The 17981-nt window shown below is 36.9% G+C and overlaps 1 long non-coding RNA gene across 1 annotated transcript; it reads left to right on the forward strand.

The window, feature by feature from the left end:
* Positions 1–769: 769 nt before the first annotated feature.
* Positions 770–2324, forward strand: LOC113923142. Its single transcript, XR_003520190.1, has 3 exons — positions 770–807; positions 1999–2066; positions 2160–2324. It is a non-coding gene; the product is annotated as an uncharacterized LOC113923142 (long non-coding RNA).
* The last annotated feature ends 15657 nt before the right edge of the window (positions 2325–17981 follow it).

The raw sequence follows: 17981 nt of genomic DNA on the forward strand, positions 1-17981 counted from the left end.
GGATTAGATTGGAGATCTCCCGATACCACAGATGAGTGCATTTTCTTCCATGATTCTACCCACTAAGCATCAAATTAAAGCCAAATTTTAGAGTAGATTTCATGTTTGCCAATCAGTACATACTTTGCCATTCCCTTCAAATTAGAGCATTCATGTTGTTTCTCTGGGGGAAAATAAAATGGCTTTCACTTATCTGTCTGTATTTCTCTTCCTTGTAACACATAAAAGGGATTGCTGAAAAAAAATAAAAACCACTGAAAACCATTAAAAATAATGAAAAAAGTTGTGCTCTAAAGTTCAACCTGTTAAATCAAAGTCTGTAAGTTAGTCTTTGAATTATTTAAAAAAAATGTTGACACTGTAAAAAGAAAAAGATTTTTTTTTAATCAAAGACTTTGGATAAAAAAACTAGTAAAAATATCAACTGTGTTCATAGGTGCATCCCTTATCATCTTTTCTTCTTTGTCTTTACTAGTTAGAAACATTTATATACAAGAGTAAGTTTTGAGAAAAATTGGCATTAGGAAAGGGGAAGGGAGAGGCAAGCACTTCTTCGTTTAACTGGTCATTGGTACAGTCCTCTGTTGGTTGTTGGTCTTCCTGCTGATAACTAGGAACTTGCCATGGGGAGCTCTACACAGCAGCTGAGCTGGCTCTTATTAGGACACATGAGGGTTCTTCTGATGTCACACACCCCTGAGGTGACCATCAGTCTCTCTCACTACCTCACTGCCTTTATCTCTTTTTCCTTCACACTTCCACCCAGAAGAAATTAGTTCAACCTGAAGCTCAAAGGCAGTCTGGAAGGTAAAGGAGTCACCAAAACTGTAACATATGCATATTAAACATTTTATTTTATTTTATTTTAAAGATTTTATTTATTTGACAGAGAGAGACACAGCGAGAGAGGAACACAAGCAGGGGGAGTGGGAGAGGGAGAAGCAGGCTTCCTGCCCAGCAGGGAGCCCGATGCGGGGCTCGATCTCAGGACCCCGAGATCATGACCTGAGCTGAAGGGAGACACTTAACTGACTGAGCCACCCAGGTGCACCCCTTTTTTTAAACATTTTATAACGTATGCATATTAATGCTTTGCATCTCTTTTGAGCTTTATGTTTTATACAACACCTTAATAGGTTATTCCTCAAAATATTCCATGGCCAATCATTCTGTGCAGGGAGATCATCGGTACAACAAAATTCGGCCTCTAACCACCTGAGCAGAGTTGTCTTCGAGACTTATTTGGGCCCCACCACAATCTAGTTTCAGCACTGAAATCTAAGGCCTCCAAATCAGCAGAGGCTACTGTTGATTCCATCAGAGAGAAGTATCCTCAGTGGTAGTCAATTGTTCAAGTATTTATGCTGAGAACCCTTGAGGCTATCAGGAGAACTTCTCTGCAAACCTCTTTTAGGACTTTAGGTCCAAACCTCTTTTAGGTCAGTGGCCTGCTGACCATGGGCATAGTTTAATCACATTATCACCTAAATGTCTGGGTTTCAAACTGACTATGCCTAGAACATCAAAACCGGCTTCTCCCCACTCTTTCCATTTTTATTACTCTCAACTACCAACCAAAATGCAAAGTTAGCTAGTCATCTACACTCTATTATATGCAGACACTCTTCTAGGCATTGTGGATACAGAGGTAACACAAGAGTACATGAACCATACCTATCATACTAATAAGCTGTAGTTAGTGCATTAAGGAATCTCAAATTTATGGTATAAAAATATGAATGCTTTTCTCTTAGCTGTTTTCTATGGAATTCATTTTTGTTGTTGTTGTTATTGTTTCTTAAAGGGAAGAGTCCATAATTTTCTGGTACTTTTTGCTTAATAAATGTTAGCTTCTCCCAGTTTTAAAATTGCAATCTCATACCTGATTCATAGACTTACAGCCCTCCTTTCTATCTGTAGGCAATTGTTGGGAGCATCAAGGAGTGAAAGGCAAAGAGACTTGCAACTTGGGTTTGTTTGTTGTCACTTTCTTTGCAGATGTTATGTTGTGGCTGATACCTTCTATACAGCAAGTATTCAAAATCTGCCTCTCACGTAAGGCCCTGGTATGAGAATTCCACATGACATTCTGAGGTCTTTGACCATAGAACCCCGTAATGTGGGAGATAATTTTAATGCTACCTCTTTTGTTGCCTCAGCTCACTCACCAGTGGTATACCTCATGGCCTCTCCTGGCTGCTGTCTTGGGGTTGGATACGAGCAAAACAGCAAAAGTCCTCCTAACTTATGGGGTGTCCACTCATGGGAAACATCCACATACCTGCCTGAACTATCAGTAAGATTGCAGATGGGTCCAATGCTATCTCTTCTCTCCTCTTGTGAAGTCACTGCCATCTTTATGTAGGAACATTGACATAACAGCCTGAGAAGATATACAGTGGGGAATGAAATGTTGATACTTCTTTCTTGCAGACACCCCCAATTTCAACCCTTTATCCTACGTGGCTTCAGGGTAAGGATGAATAAAAGCACCTTCTCTCTCTGTTCCCCAATCATCTCTATAGATTCTTTATGGGATGGTTGTGTGTTATGGTACTGAGGGTAGGGCCAGTTTTGTGTCCTCTGAATGAACTTAAAGAGAATTGTCTGCCTCTAGTTGTAGATATCCTTACAGTTATAGTTCTTTAACAAGGAAAAAAATATAGGAATATTTAATATCCCCTGTTTTCAACTGCAAACAAGTTGCCAACTCTAGCATGGCAATAAATCCCAATCAACATTATTTATCAACCCAGTAATAAGCAGGCAAATACCAGATAATAATACATATATGAAAATAAAGTAAGCTTATTTGTCAGGGCTGTTAGATTGAGAGGTTGTGAAAGCTTTCATTAAGAACACAATGACCAGATGGGTCAATGTTATAGAGATCTGGAGGGAGGAAGGCACAGATAATTATAAGCAGAGGAAATAACTAGTGAGAAAGCAAAAACTCCCAAGACTGAGAATGAACCTAGAATATACGAAGAAAAGAAAAAAAAAAAATGTGACTGTAGCAAAGTTTCAGAGTAGGATGATATGAAATTTGTTGAAGAGGAAAACGAAGAGAGGTAAAGGTGGCTTAAAATAGGGGTGTAGTTTACTTCATTGAATTGTGACATATTTTAAAGTAGAGGTAAAAAAATCGCTGATGGATAACATGTGGATACAGACAGCAAGAGAAAAAAGAAAATTAAAAATAAATGAGTCCTTGGGTTTTTATTTCAACAGCTATAAGGATGATGGTAACACTTACCGAAAAGACAAAGACTAGGGGAAGAATAGATTGCTTTAGCTGCTTGTATCAGTTTGCTAGGGCTGCCAGGACAAAGTACCACAGACTGGGTAGCTTAAACAAAAGAAATGTATGTCTCACAGTTCTGGAGGCTGGAAGTCTGAGACTGAGGTTTTAGCAAGGTTTGTTTCTTCTGAGGCCTCTCTCCTTGGCTCAAAGAGGGTCATCTTCTCCCTGGGTCTTCAGTCTTCCAACTAAACCTGTCCATGACCAAGTTTCCTTTTTTCTTGTGAGGAAATCAGTAATATGGGACTGGGGCCCACCCTAATGATGATTTTAATTTTATTATCTCTTTAAAGACCATATCTCCAAATGTAATTACATTTTGAGGTACCGGGAGTTAGGACTTCAACATGCAAATTTTTAGGGGATGTAACTCAGCCCAGAACATAGTTGTTATTAATATGTGTGTATTTGGTGGTAGGAAATGAAAGAAATCAAGAGCTCTGTTTTGAAAATTACTTTAGGATGTTTAAAAAAGAGATAGGGCAGTCATCGTAAATGGATACTCCATACATCATATACTATAAGTAGCATTGGCTTTCCTCTTTCCCCAAGTGCCACCTCACAATATAACCTCCTCTTCATGGAAAATTCTTTATATGTAGTTTGTGCCCACAGTCAAACCTCATCTCCACGCCCATGCCTTCTTATGTTTTTGGTTCATAATTTTTTCTCTTCTAAGACCTGTGACATCTGTCTCAACAATTCCTCTCTCCACTTTAATGACTTCCATCACTTTGGGTGTGACTTCAACCCTGATGGGGAGAAGCCTACCAGTATAATAGTCTCCATACTCCTAAACATTTTGGACTATTGCACCCTTAAACTCTACTTCACTTTACCCTTCTCTCTAATTACCACAGCTCTCATCCACTCAGCAGATAGCCGTTGACACATACAATGTACCATCCTCCTGGGAAATGCTGCAGATATACAAAGATGAGTAATACCTGCTCTCTGCTTTCAAGGAGTTTGGGTCTTGAGAAGGAAGGAAAGAAGTAAAAAATTGTATTACACAATAAATTTATCTTTTATTTATTTGCTTACTCAACAAAGATTAAACAATTATAGCTTAACACTTTTTAAAAAAATATTTATTTATTTGAGAGAGAGAGAGAGAGACAGAAATGAGAGAGTACACAAGAGGGAGAAGCAAGCTACCTGCTGAGCAGGGAGCCCGATGCAGGGCTGGATCCCAGGACCCTGGGATCATGACCCGAGCTAAAGGCAGATACTTAACCAACTGAGCCACCCAGGTGCCCAATAGCTAATACTCTTTGAGTGCTATCATTGCTTTACATGCTTAACAAATATTAACTCATTTTAATCCTCACAAAAACCCTATGAGGTAGGACCTCTCATAATCCCTGTGTTATAACTGAAAAAAAGTGAGTATTAAGAGGTTAAATAAGTTGTCCTAGGTTACACAGTTTGTAAGTATCAAATCTGGGACTTGACCCTAAGTAGTCTGGCTCTGGAGTCCATTCAATCACTATACCATGCTGCCTTTTCTATAAGTACAATTATGCAATGAATCTAAATTGACATCCTTGAAATGATTACTGATGTTGTGTAGCATAAAGAAACAGCAACGTGCTACCTAGTCACACCAGCCTGGGATCCAGAGCAACCCCCTCACTAGCCTGACAATTTGGCGGTCAGCCACATCCTGCCAATACACATCAGAGGTACAAAAAGGAGTTTGGGCATCACAAAGGTAGGATTTTGTTAAAGGTCAGAATAACATGAAATCAACTTGACTGGAGCTTAGTGAATCCACCACTTTCTCAAGAAGAGCTCTCCTTTTTATTATCATGGCCATGCCAGGACTTGCCCCAGAAGTGTTAATGCACCTAAGTCTGATGGTAAAGGGAGCAGGATTACTAGGAAGGAAAAGCCAGAAGAAGAATGGAGTCTGCCATTTCTGGTAACATAACAGGTGCAACTTCAACACAGTTCCCTCTTTTGCCTCCTGGTTAAAATGGATCCCATTTCTCTGCAAGGAAAATCCTTACTCTGGCTCTTTACTACTGTATTCAGCAGCAGTACTTGAAGTTAAAACTAAATTTGGAAGCTCTTAAGAAAAAAAAAAATTGGACACAGGCCAAGGACAGTCAGAAAGTGAATGAAAATCTTTTTGTAAATTTTGTTGATGATGGAAAATCTGGCACAGGAAATATGTCTGGCAGCAAACCTCTCTTTTGTAACAAGGAATCAAATGTGCATGACAACATTCTTTGTTTTATAATGGATTATTTATGTCTTTACTATTAATGCTTTCAGAAAATACATTTATTGAGAGATAATCACCTTTGTATCTCTACACTAGGCACTGTGGGAATAGGAATGGATCTAGATCTAAGGTATGCATTTGGATGGAAGAGCTGTGGAGGAGAAGGCATGTGACTTACACCTTGAAAGAGGAGGAATATTTGGCTAAGTGACAAAGTACATACAGAGAGGAAACAACATGAACTAAGGCATGGAGAAAAGAATAAGTCAATACTAAGTACATGGAAGAGTCTGGTCTGATTCATTTAGAGAAGGTTCAGAGGAGGCTTGAGGAGTGTTGGGATACTGTGAAGTTTGTAGCAGAGAGTGGATGGTCAAGAACACTGGTTCTGAATCACATCACCTTGGATTTGGCTTAGCTTTGCAACGTAGAAGCTTTAAGACTCAAGCTAAGTTGAGTTGCCTCTCACAATCTGTTTCCCATTTTTTTTTATTTTTTACCTTTTTTTAAATATTTTATTTATTTTTTTATTTGAGAGAGAGAGAGAGAGAGCAAACACATGTGAGTGCGGGGAGGGACAGAGGGACAGGGAGAGAAAGAATCTTAAGTGGGCTCCACTTGAACCTGGGGCTCGATCTCACAAGCCTGAGATCATGACCTGAGCAGAGATCAAGAGTTGGACACCTAACCAACTGAGCCACCCAGGAGCCCCTCGTTTAACCTCAATCAATTAAATGAGATACTGTAACTCATTTAGCACAAAATATTAGCTTTTATTGTTTTCATCCTCATTATTATTATTCTAATATTAGCAAGAGCTGATATATAGGAAGGACTTGAGTAATGTATGAGGCTGGATTTGGTATTGTAGATAGTGCTAGATTCTTGAGTAGAATAAAGTGATAAGATTTCATCTGATAGCATGTTGAAGCTAAATTAGAGAAGAATAATAAGAATATATGACTTTGACCTCTCGCCAGGGATAGGAATCTTCATAAAGATAGACTCCCTAATTAAAGATTGAAAAAACACCTTTTGTTTTTTAGAAATATTCTATATAAAAGTACTAGGGAGGGCACCTGGGTGGCTCAGTGGTTGAGCATCTGCCTTTGGCTCAGGTCATGATCCCAGGGTCCTGGAATTGAGTCCCACATCGGGCTCCCTCCTCTGCGGGAAGCCTGCTCTCCCTCTCCCACTCCCGCTGCTTGTGTTCCTACTCTCACTATCTCTGTCTCTGTCAAATAAATAAATAAAATCTTTAAAAAAAAAAAGTACTAGGGATATGGTGTTCAACATGATGACTACAACTAACCAAGCTATACGATAGGAAAGTTGTTAAGAGAGTAGATCCTAAGAGTTCTCATCACCAGGAGATCATTTTTTCCCTTTATTATTTACTTTTCTCTTTTCTTTTTATTGCACTGAAATGAGAAAATGTATGTAGGGTGAACCTATTGTGGTAACCATGTCACAATACATGTAAATCAAATCATCATGTTGTATGCCTTAAGCTCATAAGTGATGTGATATATGTCAATTATTTCTCAATAAAACTGGAAAAAAAATTCCAGTTTTTCAATAATCTAGACACTTCAAATTGCTCCCCTTTTCCTTTTTCTGACTGTTTGGGGCCATCTTATTCATTACACCACATTCAAAGGCACAAAGGGCTTGGGAAGGAGGTAGAACACAAATCAGATTTTTCTACTTGCCTGGAGAAGTGTAACACTATTGACCAACTCAGGACTTCTTTGTGACTCTCATTGTATCTTAATACTCCCTTTTTCCCTGAAAGTATTTTATGGCTTACTCCCCCATGCTTTGGAGGAAGGGTCAATGAAGGAAATAACCACACAATGGATAATTGTGCAATTTCAGAGCACAACTCTCTGGTACATATTAAATATTTTGTATTTAATTAGTAGTTTAATAGATCAAATTGCCTATTACTCTAATTATGTAAAGCTGTACTGAAAATAAATGATGCATGTATCTCATTCTTTTTATAAGAACACTGCTAATTACTAAATAATGGTTTAATGATTTGCAACTGGTTTAACCACATACATGGCATATTTTAATATACCAGTTTTATATCAATCTCAAGCAGTAAAAAAATCAAACAATCTTCAGATGCATATATTTAATACAGAACTATAATCTACACTCGTTGGAAAATAGGATTGTCTGATTACACTCACATTCAGTTAAAAAAAAATCCTGTTACTACCAGAGTAACTAAATTTTGCTTTAGCCAATTCAAATTTTCTTTGGATTTTTTCTTGTCTTAAATGTTGATTCCTTTTTTGCAAAATGTGAAAAACAATCATATCATGAGATTATTTTAGAGTAGGAATTTAATACGTGTTTTCTGATAGTTGTGAAAAAAAATAATCAAGGCTCTAGCATAATTTAAATGAATCTATTTGTCTTTGCATTGCTATACAGATATATCAATCTAGCAGGAGCGCAGATTAATTTTTTCTTAGTAGTTCATTTATTTGTGCAAGATTTATATTCAAACCCATGCTGTTGGAGTCAGAATCATTGTCAGCCTTATCGAAGACTTCCTTCAATATTCCTTGCAATCTTATTGGTGTCACATTTTGAGTACACGTTCCAGTTCTATCATTCAAACATTTTATTGCATTTTGGTTTGCACAGATGGAGCAAAAAAAAAAAAAGTAACTAAGACAGTGGTTGAAAAATAAAACATTTCTGTTTCTTCAAAAGATTTTAAAAGATTAGAGGAATACAAAGACCAGTAGCGATTTTTCTTACCTTTTTCCACTCGGCAGCGTGACATTTGGCATTTACACTCCTAGATGGGATCAGTATAGAATGCGAGCATCTCTTTGAAATCAGATATTTCTGTGGCCTGTCAGATTCTAGGGAGGGTGAAAAAAAGAGCTGGCTGGGTGAAATGAACATAGTGAAGAATTATGGGAAATGTAGTAAGAAACAGTAACTCAATAGCAGTGATAAAAGTAAAGGGGAGAAAACCAATAACGTTTGAAATGTAGAGGTCCTGATTTTGGACCTGACTTGGCTGTACCATTGAAGTGCTCACCCAGGAGAGTCAAATACAGGAAATGGAAGCCACTGTCACCATGCACCTTGGGAATTGGAGTTGAATATATTTGTGCATCAGTATGGAATATTTAAACAGCCTGGTATGAAATGAAAACTTCCTAAAATACTGATTGAGCTCTGTCAGTCTTGCAAAGAGCAATTCAGAGGGCATTAAAACTCTGATGGCCTCTGTTTCAAACTCTAAGTGTGTTGTGCTTGGTTCATATATATATTTAAAGCCAACATGTTAGAACTGCAATATGTCATGTAAATACCTGATTTCTGGCTTTTCTTAGAATTTAGTACCATGTAAAAATATGCAACCAGATTTCCTTGTTGCCACAAGATTGAAAGAGAGGCAGAGATCTGAGCCAGGCAATGTTTCTCTCTTGTCATCCTGATACTATGACCAACTATTGATTGAAGTTTGTCATCAACCTTAGAGCTTATATTATAGCTTATTTTTAACACTAGAAAAAATTTTCTTTTCTTCCTGTTACATTTTGTCACTTTCTTGAGAACCTACTAGGAATTTCAATTTGTGACACAGGGTTTGTTGGCTCCCCATTGTCCACAGTCCATGATTAAGCTACTCAGCCTGACATACATTTAATGTTCTCGAATTGTGTCACATGCATTCTTGCCTGTCATGGTGTTACATGATGAAACAGTGGTGGTGGCACTTGTGGGGGGCATGGAAGAGTGCAAAAGGGACAGTCTCTGCTCTCAAGGATCCCAGAATATATGAGGACAGAGAGATTTCATGGAATTTTGTGAGAAGTGCTCTAACGGAGCATGTTCATCAAATATTATCATAGAAATACATGGGAGAGCAATATCAGTACACCCTCAGCTGGGACTTCTGGGAAGCTTTTGACAGAGAAGACAACACCTGAACTACACTGTGAAGAATGTATGAAGCATTGTAGGTAAGCATTTAATGTTTGTGAAAATAATAATAATGCTCACAATTCTTTGATACCCCTTTTAAAAAAAAATACTCCTTTTTCTTGTTATGAAAGAACTGGACACTCTCAGGTCTCCCTTTCCCCTCTCCATCCTCATCTTCAGGATAAAATGTCTGGAGGTTTAGCACTCCTTCCACCTTCCCTCTGCTTCCCAAGAACCCTCAGAGCTCAAAGAGGCTCTATGGTCCTCCACTAATTTTAGTGTATTTATTGCATGGGTAAAATGTTCTTGTGTTGGGCAATCTGGAACAATTTATAATTTGCATGAGTATATGTTTTCTGAGTTCTGAGCAAATGCCTTGAATAATTTGTTGTGTGTGTGTATTTAAAGGATACAGAAATAAACAACGATGGGACATTTTCTGAACTCTTAGGATAATTTGAAATTTAAAAACACAGACATAGTAAAATCATTTCCTAACATACAGAGTTATCATTAAGATCTTCTACTGTAGAAACAAACAGTATACTTTCTCTTATATTCTATTTTTCTGAGCTAACTCAAAATGATTATTTATCTTTAGTATAAAGTACAGGACAGACTTAATCTTTCTTGGTTTATTTTGGTTTTAAATGATCTATTTATAAATCCGAAAAAACTGGTATTTATAAGAATAATTGACAGAATATGAATTGCCAACATTAGAATCAAAATATAATGCATAACCTGAGAAATAGACTGTTTCTTTTTAAGCTGAAGAAAACACTGTCAAAGTGTAGAGTTATATTTATTATATTTGACCAAATATTGAATTACTTTTTTTAAGGATTTACTTATTTTTAGAGAGAGAGAGAGAAAGTGGTGGAGGGTGAGGTGTGGGCAGAGGGAGAGAGAAAACCCCAAGCAAACTCCCTGCAGAGCATAGATTCCCAACGAGGGGCTAGATCCCATAACCCTGAGCTCATGACCTGAGCTGAAATCAAGAGTCAGATAGTTAACTAACTGAGACACCGAGGTGCCCCCAAAATATTGAATTATTAAATTCATTTTCTGAAAAAGAATAGTATAATCTTTATATTATATTTATTCTTAAGTAATCAAGTAGGATTAAAGAAATATATTTTTCAAGTCTCCAAAGACATATGTTAACTTATGTACATGTGTATGTGTGTGTGTATATACATATATATGTATATACACATATATATGTAATGTGGGTTTTGTAAAAGATTTATTTATTTGAGAAAGAGAGAATGTGCGTGCAAGCAGGGAGAGGGGTAGAGGGAGAGGGAGAGAATCTCAAACAGACTCCACACTGTGCACAGAGCCCAACAAGGGGCTTGATCTCACCACCCTGAGATCATGACCTGAGGCGAAACTAAGAGCGGGACGCTTAGCCAACTGAACCATCCAAGCCCCCCTGGGTTTTTGAATATTAGGAAAAAAAAAACCCTCAAATAAACTGAATGTCTCCTTAAAAGCAAACCACAAAATAAATAATAGTTTCCCAAAATATCCCTAAATTTAGATGTCTTAATATTTTTTTATTTTATTTTTTATTCTCCCTTTACATATTAGGAAAAGGTACCAAGTTATATCTCAAATTCAAAATTTCTGGATAATCTCTAAACAATACTTATTTAAACATCCAGGCGTTTTAAGCTATGCATTTGTCTCATTTTCCCCATAACTTAACTTAATTCAATGGCATTAATTAATGAAAATTGATGTACTCTTTGTGAGGCCCAAGTACAACTAATGTACTTGGTCTCAAATCATCATTTGAAAGTTATCAATCAATATATTGGAAGAAGAAGGCTTGGCTCTACCATTTTTGAAGTGGGACCAAAACTTAATGGAGGAAGATTGAGTGCACTTTCCACTCAATGTTGGGCTGCTTTTTAAAATACAGTTCACAATTGGCACCAATGATTTTAGAATTCAGAGAAAAACAGGAAATTCCATTTAGATTGCTGCCTACATTCTTCTGTTGTTCCAACTGAATATGTATTGTTTTGTACTATTATCATGGTCACACTCTTGATCCCACTGTGTGGTAGAAGTGCCCAACTTTTAAGTGTCTATTGTTAGAATATGAAACAGCCTTGGTTGTGAGACATTATTAGTTACTTGAATGAGCAGAGTTGTAGCTGAGGTTACAAGCAGGAATCTATTGTTCAAGATAGTTATGGGTTTTGAGAAACTGACTTGGTTTAAGAGACTAATTCCAGAAAGCTTAGATGGGCTTCTCTGGGCTTATAACATAGTGCCCAAAGTGTCATAGGAAGCTCATGAGCTGCCAGGGTATTCAACCACATGGGCAGCGTACAAAGTGGGCAATTTAACAAAGCAATGATTATCATCCTGTTATCAGCCTATAAAAAACTAAACTCCAGCTGGTAGACTAGGAAAAGGTGATGGAAGTGAATGGCAAAATAGAGTACAGGGGAAACAGGCAAAGGAATGAGTTTCAAGGTATGTTTTTGCTTAGGAACAGTTTACTCATTTGACACATATTTATAGATGATTACTATGTGCCAAGTAGCTATGAGAACTGGGAGTGGCAAGTGAGTAAGGCGCAGTCCCTGTTGTCAAGGATCTCACAGTTCAGTGAATTATTTAGGCACTTGCATAGAGTGTTGTGTACAATGAAGTAAGTTACTAATTAATAAAGGTACCAGAGATTACATAAGTTTTGATGAGAGGCAGCTAATTCATCCTACGGGGCTGTGGAGCAGGGAGATGAAAAGTGTTCCAGATTAGGAAACTGAATGAGCAGCCACTGAATGGAGTATATTCAGGTTGGCAGAAGTGAAAAACGTAGCACAAAGTGAAAATGTTTAACCAGAATTGAGGCTGGTGAAATAGGCAGATGTCAAGTCAGGAGGATTATTTTTCCATTCTCTGATGTTTCTATTCTACCCTGTACATGATAGGAAGTCACTGAAAGGATTTTATCAGGGGAATTTTACAGGTAAAATTTCCATTTTACTTTGATTATGCCTGCAGCTGTGTAGATGATAGATAGGAAGGGTTAAGCCAGTGGTAGTTTGGAGGTTATTGTAGTGGTTCTTTTGAGAAATGATGAGACCTGACCCATGAGAATGGATTTAGTTAAGAATAGAGGAGGTAGGGATGCCTGGGTGGCTCAGTTGTTAAGCATCTGCCTTCGGCTCATGTCATAATCCCGGGGTCCTGGGATTGAGCCCCACATCAGGCTCCCTGCTCAGCAGGAGGCCTGCTTCTCCCTCTCCCACTCCCTCGGTGTTCCCTCTCTTGCTCTGTCTCTCTCTGTCAAATAAATAAATAAAATCTTAAAAAAAAATGGAGGAGGTAACAGATTTGAGATTTATTTAGGAAATAAAGGAGGAAGAAACAATTTGGCATGCAGAGATAATGCTGTGTGTTCAGCATATCCCATTGCTTTTTTCCCCAGGCTTGTGGATAGACTACATTTTCTAACCTTGTTGCAGTTAAGGAGATCTTAGGACTTTATACTGACCAGTGGAATATAGTTAGAATTATTGTTATCTCTGGTTCTGACTCATAAAAACCTCTGCTATCTTGCAGTTATTCCTGTCACTCCTTTGTATGCATAGAGTTCTAAGGAGTACTCCAAGACCCCAGGGGAGGGCATAACATTTGACAGAAGGAGTCTGCATCCCTGAATGACTCTAGGAAAAAAAAAACCTCACTACTGACACATATTGGACTTTATTGTATCTACGCAGGCATTTATTTGTTTTAACAATGATTCACCTTACATAAGTGAAAAAAAAATGAACCACAATGAGTATGTCTAAATGGAAAATTATCATTTCAGTTTTGACAGGATGAATTTGAGGTGATTATGAAGTGATTACCACTAAGTAGATAACCCTAAGTAGATAAGGTCATTCAGGAGAATGGCTGACTAAAGAAAATAGTAAATAAAGAATGAAATTCTGAAAGCACTAAAAGTTAGGAGTCACAACTATAAGAAAAACAAGGAGCTGAAGCTGGAGAAAGAGAGTCAAGGTCAAATCAGGAAGAATGTGACTTTTCTTTTTAAGGTGTTAGAACTTTACTTTTGAGATGATGGAAAGTCTCCAACTGATTTAATCAAGGGATGTTATGGTAAGATTCTCATTTCCGTTAGATTACTCTTGTAGCTCAGGAGATGACATGTGTGGGCCTAAAATGTTAGAGAAGAGGTGAGAGGCTACCACAGTAGCCTCATGGTTAACATGAAGCTGTCTTAGAAACAAGTGAAGTTCCAAGGGAAGAAAATACATCTAATGCAGAGAATGATCAAAGGTGCCAAGTACAAGAGAAAGTTTCATTTTTATAACATTGTGTTTGGCAATATGGCAGTCAACAGGGCCATTAGCACTCTTGTGGTGAGGGTGAAGCATGACCAGAAGTGGGGAGAGACTGCCAAGGTAGACAGGCTTTGATGGAACACAATGGAAGAAACTGGGTTGTAGCCAGAGCCATGTATTTAGGGTTAAGTGATTGTTATTGTTGATTTTTGTTAGGAAGAAAAAAATGCAAACATGTTTACATACTAAAGGGAAAAAGTCAGAAGAGAAAGAGAGAGAGAGAGAGAGCTTGAAGATTACACAGGAAGAAGAGACAAGTGAGAAAGTGAAGTCCCAGAGTAGGGGTAGCATCAGAGTCCAAATTGGTGGGGGAGTGAACTTGAATAGAACAAGAGGAAAACATCATCAGAAACTAGAGGAAAAGAAGTGAGAGCTCCCACATTAATGTCTATAGGTGTGGATGGCTGAAAGATGGGATGGTCCATACTCTACCTCCTCTACCTTCTCTAGAAGAGATGAGCAAGCATATTGAACAAGGTGGTGGGAAATACATTTTTAGATGGTCATTGAGAGCAATGAAACATTAAAACCAAAGATAAATAAAAATATCTATGCATGGTAGTAGAAGTTATTTATTTTTATCAAAAAGCTTTGAGGCCAAGGACAATGATTGGTATGAAGTTTGCAAATTTTCATTATAATGAGTAAGTCAAGTATTAGATTTCAGTTTCTAAAACCAATTATTTTGCAGTGATTTGGGGCTTTAAAATGCAATATTTTATGATGAACACTGTCATTGCTGAGCTACCTTTTCTATTGACCATGAATATAAACATATTTACCATATAATTAAAAAATAATGGGGTAACTGGGTGGCTCAGTCAGTTAAGTGTCTGTTTTCAGCTCAGATCTTGACCCCAGGGTCCTGGGATTGAGCCCCGCATTGGGCTCCCTGCTCTCTCTCTCTCTCTCTATCTCTCTCTGTCAAAGAAATAAATAAAATCTTAAAAAAAAATAGCATGAACTGTATAGTTATATGGGCCCCTTTACCCATCTTCATTTATGAAGGCCATCTGGGAACACAGGTAGACAGGAGTTCATTCCGTCAGTAATTCTACTCATCTATCATCCTAAAGCATGAGCATAAGACATGAAAAAAAAGCCACCTGAAATGGAAATCAAAGGGTATGAGCTCTTTCTTCATGGGAGAATTTTATGAAATGAAGATTGCCTATAAAAGAAGCCACAGGTGGTCTTGATGACAAAATCAATACCATTATGGAAATGTCAAACACCACTACTTCTGAGAGACTTTTCCTTAAACACTCAGGTTAAGTTGGAAGCTTCTTGGTACTCTCTTTTCAAACCAAACATGCCTCTGACATAGTACTCTACACAAGAGAATTAGTTTCCCTTTCCTGTCTCCCATAAAAAACTTAGTCCCTTGAGAATTGTGACTGTAGTTTGTTCAGTTATATTTCTAAAACTTTGAAGGCTGCTTAGTACATTGTAGGCAATCACTAACTGGTAATTGAATAATATATTGAAAATAAGTGAATTATTAAATATATAAACAGGTGAATATTCTCATATTCAGAAAAAATAAGAGATTTCTCTGGTTTAGTTCCAGGCCTCACAGGAAGCTACAGTTTATTTCCTCAAAACAAAAATGAAATAAAAAAAAAATAAACTTTTCCATTGTTAGTAGCAAGAATATGCAGAGCATACATCTCATTTTTACATACAATAGCTGCTGTGATACCCTTTCTTACTTGTTTAGAAATGCTACAGAAAAATTTGAGAAATAGCAAAAAAGCAAAATGTGTGCTATTATATTCAAGAGTAACACTTCATTACACAGTACAATTAGCAAAAGACTGCTTTCTGGCCTAGTATTCTATAGCTCAGGAAGAGAAAGTTCAATTAATAGTTAAAGTCCTGCTACATTGCAGCAGAGATATAAATCACAGACTAGACAGTGCTCTTCTATTGGCTTTTTGGGTTTGCTAAGGAAAGAAGAAACATGGAAACCTTTCTGCAGATTCTTAAGGGTTACCGAATCTTTACTTTGTGTTCACTTCTTTAGTTTTGATTTTGAATTCATTTTGGTTTTGTGAGAAGAGATGAGAAAGGCCATTGAATAGTCATTTTATAGCAAAACCATTACAACTACAAATAAAATCATTTATTTGATAAAATGCATTGCTTCTAGTATTAATAAAGAAAATATTATTTCCACTAATTGTTATTATTTTACACACTTGAAATCTTATTAAAATGAGTTCACATTGAATAATTTCTTACAAGATCAAATATTCAGAGGCTATGTTCAAATTTGAAAGTTACAAATTTTCCAAAAAAGTACTCTTAGCCCATTTGAAAAATGAGTGATAATTTTAACACATTATTCAATGCACAGGTACTAATTTTGAATTGTTTTGGAGTTATTTCTCTCTTCTCAAGTGAATTCATAGCATTAGTACTTCTAAATTTAACCTGTCACAAAAAGATGATTTAAGTGCAAAGAACATTAGACATGTAGATATTAAAGGAGCTACACCACTCTGTGATCTGAAGCAAGTCACCTAACCATTCTGAGCTTCATTTTTTTTCCATCTATGAAATTACCATATTATGAACTGTTTTTATTTATTTTGGAGAGCTTTTGTGATGATCAAAGGATATACTTCAAATACTACTTACATGGAAAGTATTTTTAAATACTAGATGATTACATTTTCCACATATTAGAAGTAATTTGGAACTACTCATCAATCGCTTACATGTTAGCCAAAATTCCATTATGTTTTTGGGATTTTCTTCACAATTGAAAACATCAATCAATAAACATAATATATGAATACCCTCTGCTTTTGCTCCAAATTTGCTTATTCTCTTTTCCTGAAGTACTAATTATATTATGAGAAAATTAAAGAAAGAAAAGAGGCAGTTACGTGCTTCTAACAGAGGCAGTTATGTACTTCTAACTGGCACTTCTAACTCTTCTAACAGGCTATTCTGGAGCTGGATGAGAATATTCCTGATTTCTTATTGGTTCTAAGAGTGGGAACTAAAATTTTTCTTTGAGATATACTCTTTACTTTATCCTAGTGAAGATGATTAATTAAGTCTTAACACTATATCACCTCATTACTCATTTACTTGAAGAAGACCCAAATCAGTAAAATAATTCAACTATGGGTGTTTCAGATTAGTAAATTTGCCATTTTACAGGATGATGTTGATAGCTCACTGCACAGATTCATTCAACATCCCTCAAATATATGCTGACTCTCTATTGTTGAATAGGACAGAGTTCCTGTAACATAACATCAGTATGTAGGTTAAGGAGAAAAGTTGTCGATAACGATGGCCCTGTGAATGGACGTGTCTAGTCGTCATTAAGTGGAGACATATCTGAAGTTGTTAGGTTTTAAGTTTTCCTTTCTTGCATTATAGTTATACTTTACTATCTTCAAACCTTAGTAAAGCTAAAAAAGGAAAGCTCTCCATATTAGTTTCTTATAGTTGCTGTGTCAAATTACCACAAGTGGGTGGCTTAAAACAACAGAAATGTATTTTCTCATAGTTCTGGAGGCTAGACATTCTAAATCAGTATACCAGGGTCAAAATCAGTGTCAGCAAGAGTGATCCCTCTGGAGGCTCTAGGGGAAGGATCTATTCCTTGCTCTTCCAGCTTCTGGCAGCTCGTGGCATTCCTTGGATTCCAGTTTTCAAGGCCAGCATCCTCAAACCCCTTTCTGCTTTGTCTTCACATCATCTTCTCCTCATGTGTTTGTCAAATCTCCATCTGCTTTCTTAATAAAGACACTTGCTTTTGAATTTAAGACCCACCCACATTATCTACAACAATCTCTCCACCACATAATTCTTAGTTTAATCACATCTGTAAAAACAAACAAACAAACAAACAAAAACAAACCACCTTTTTGTTTCCCTTATAAAGTAAGGGATTTGCAGGTTCCAGGGATTAGTACTAATATCGTTGAGGGGGCATTATTCTGCCTATCATATTATTCCTCTTTCTATCTTTATAGTGGAATAATGCTGACCATTTAATTCAAATCTTCCAACATACTCTTCAAAAATGATGAAATTAAGAAGAATAAATGAAGCAAAACCCATACTTATGGCATTACTAAGAGAA

This window comes from Zalophus californianus, chromosome 9 (genome assembly GCF_009762305.2).
Source record: "Zalophus californianus isolate mZalCal1 chromosome 9, mZalCal1.pri.v2, whole genome shotgun sequence".
Lineage (NCBI taxonomy): Eukaryota > Metazoa > Chordata > Mammalia > Carnivora > Otariidae > Zalophus > Zalophus californianus.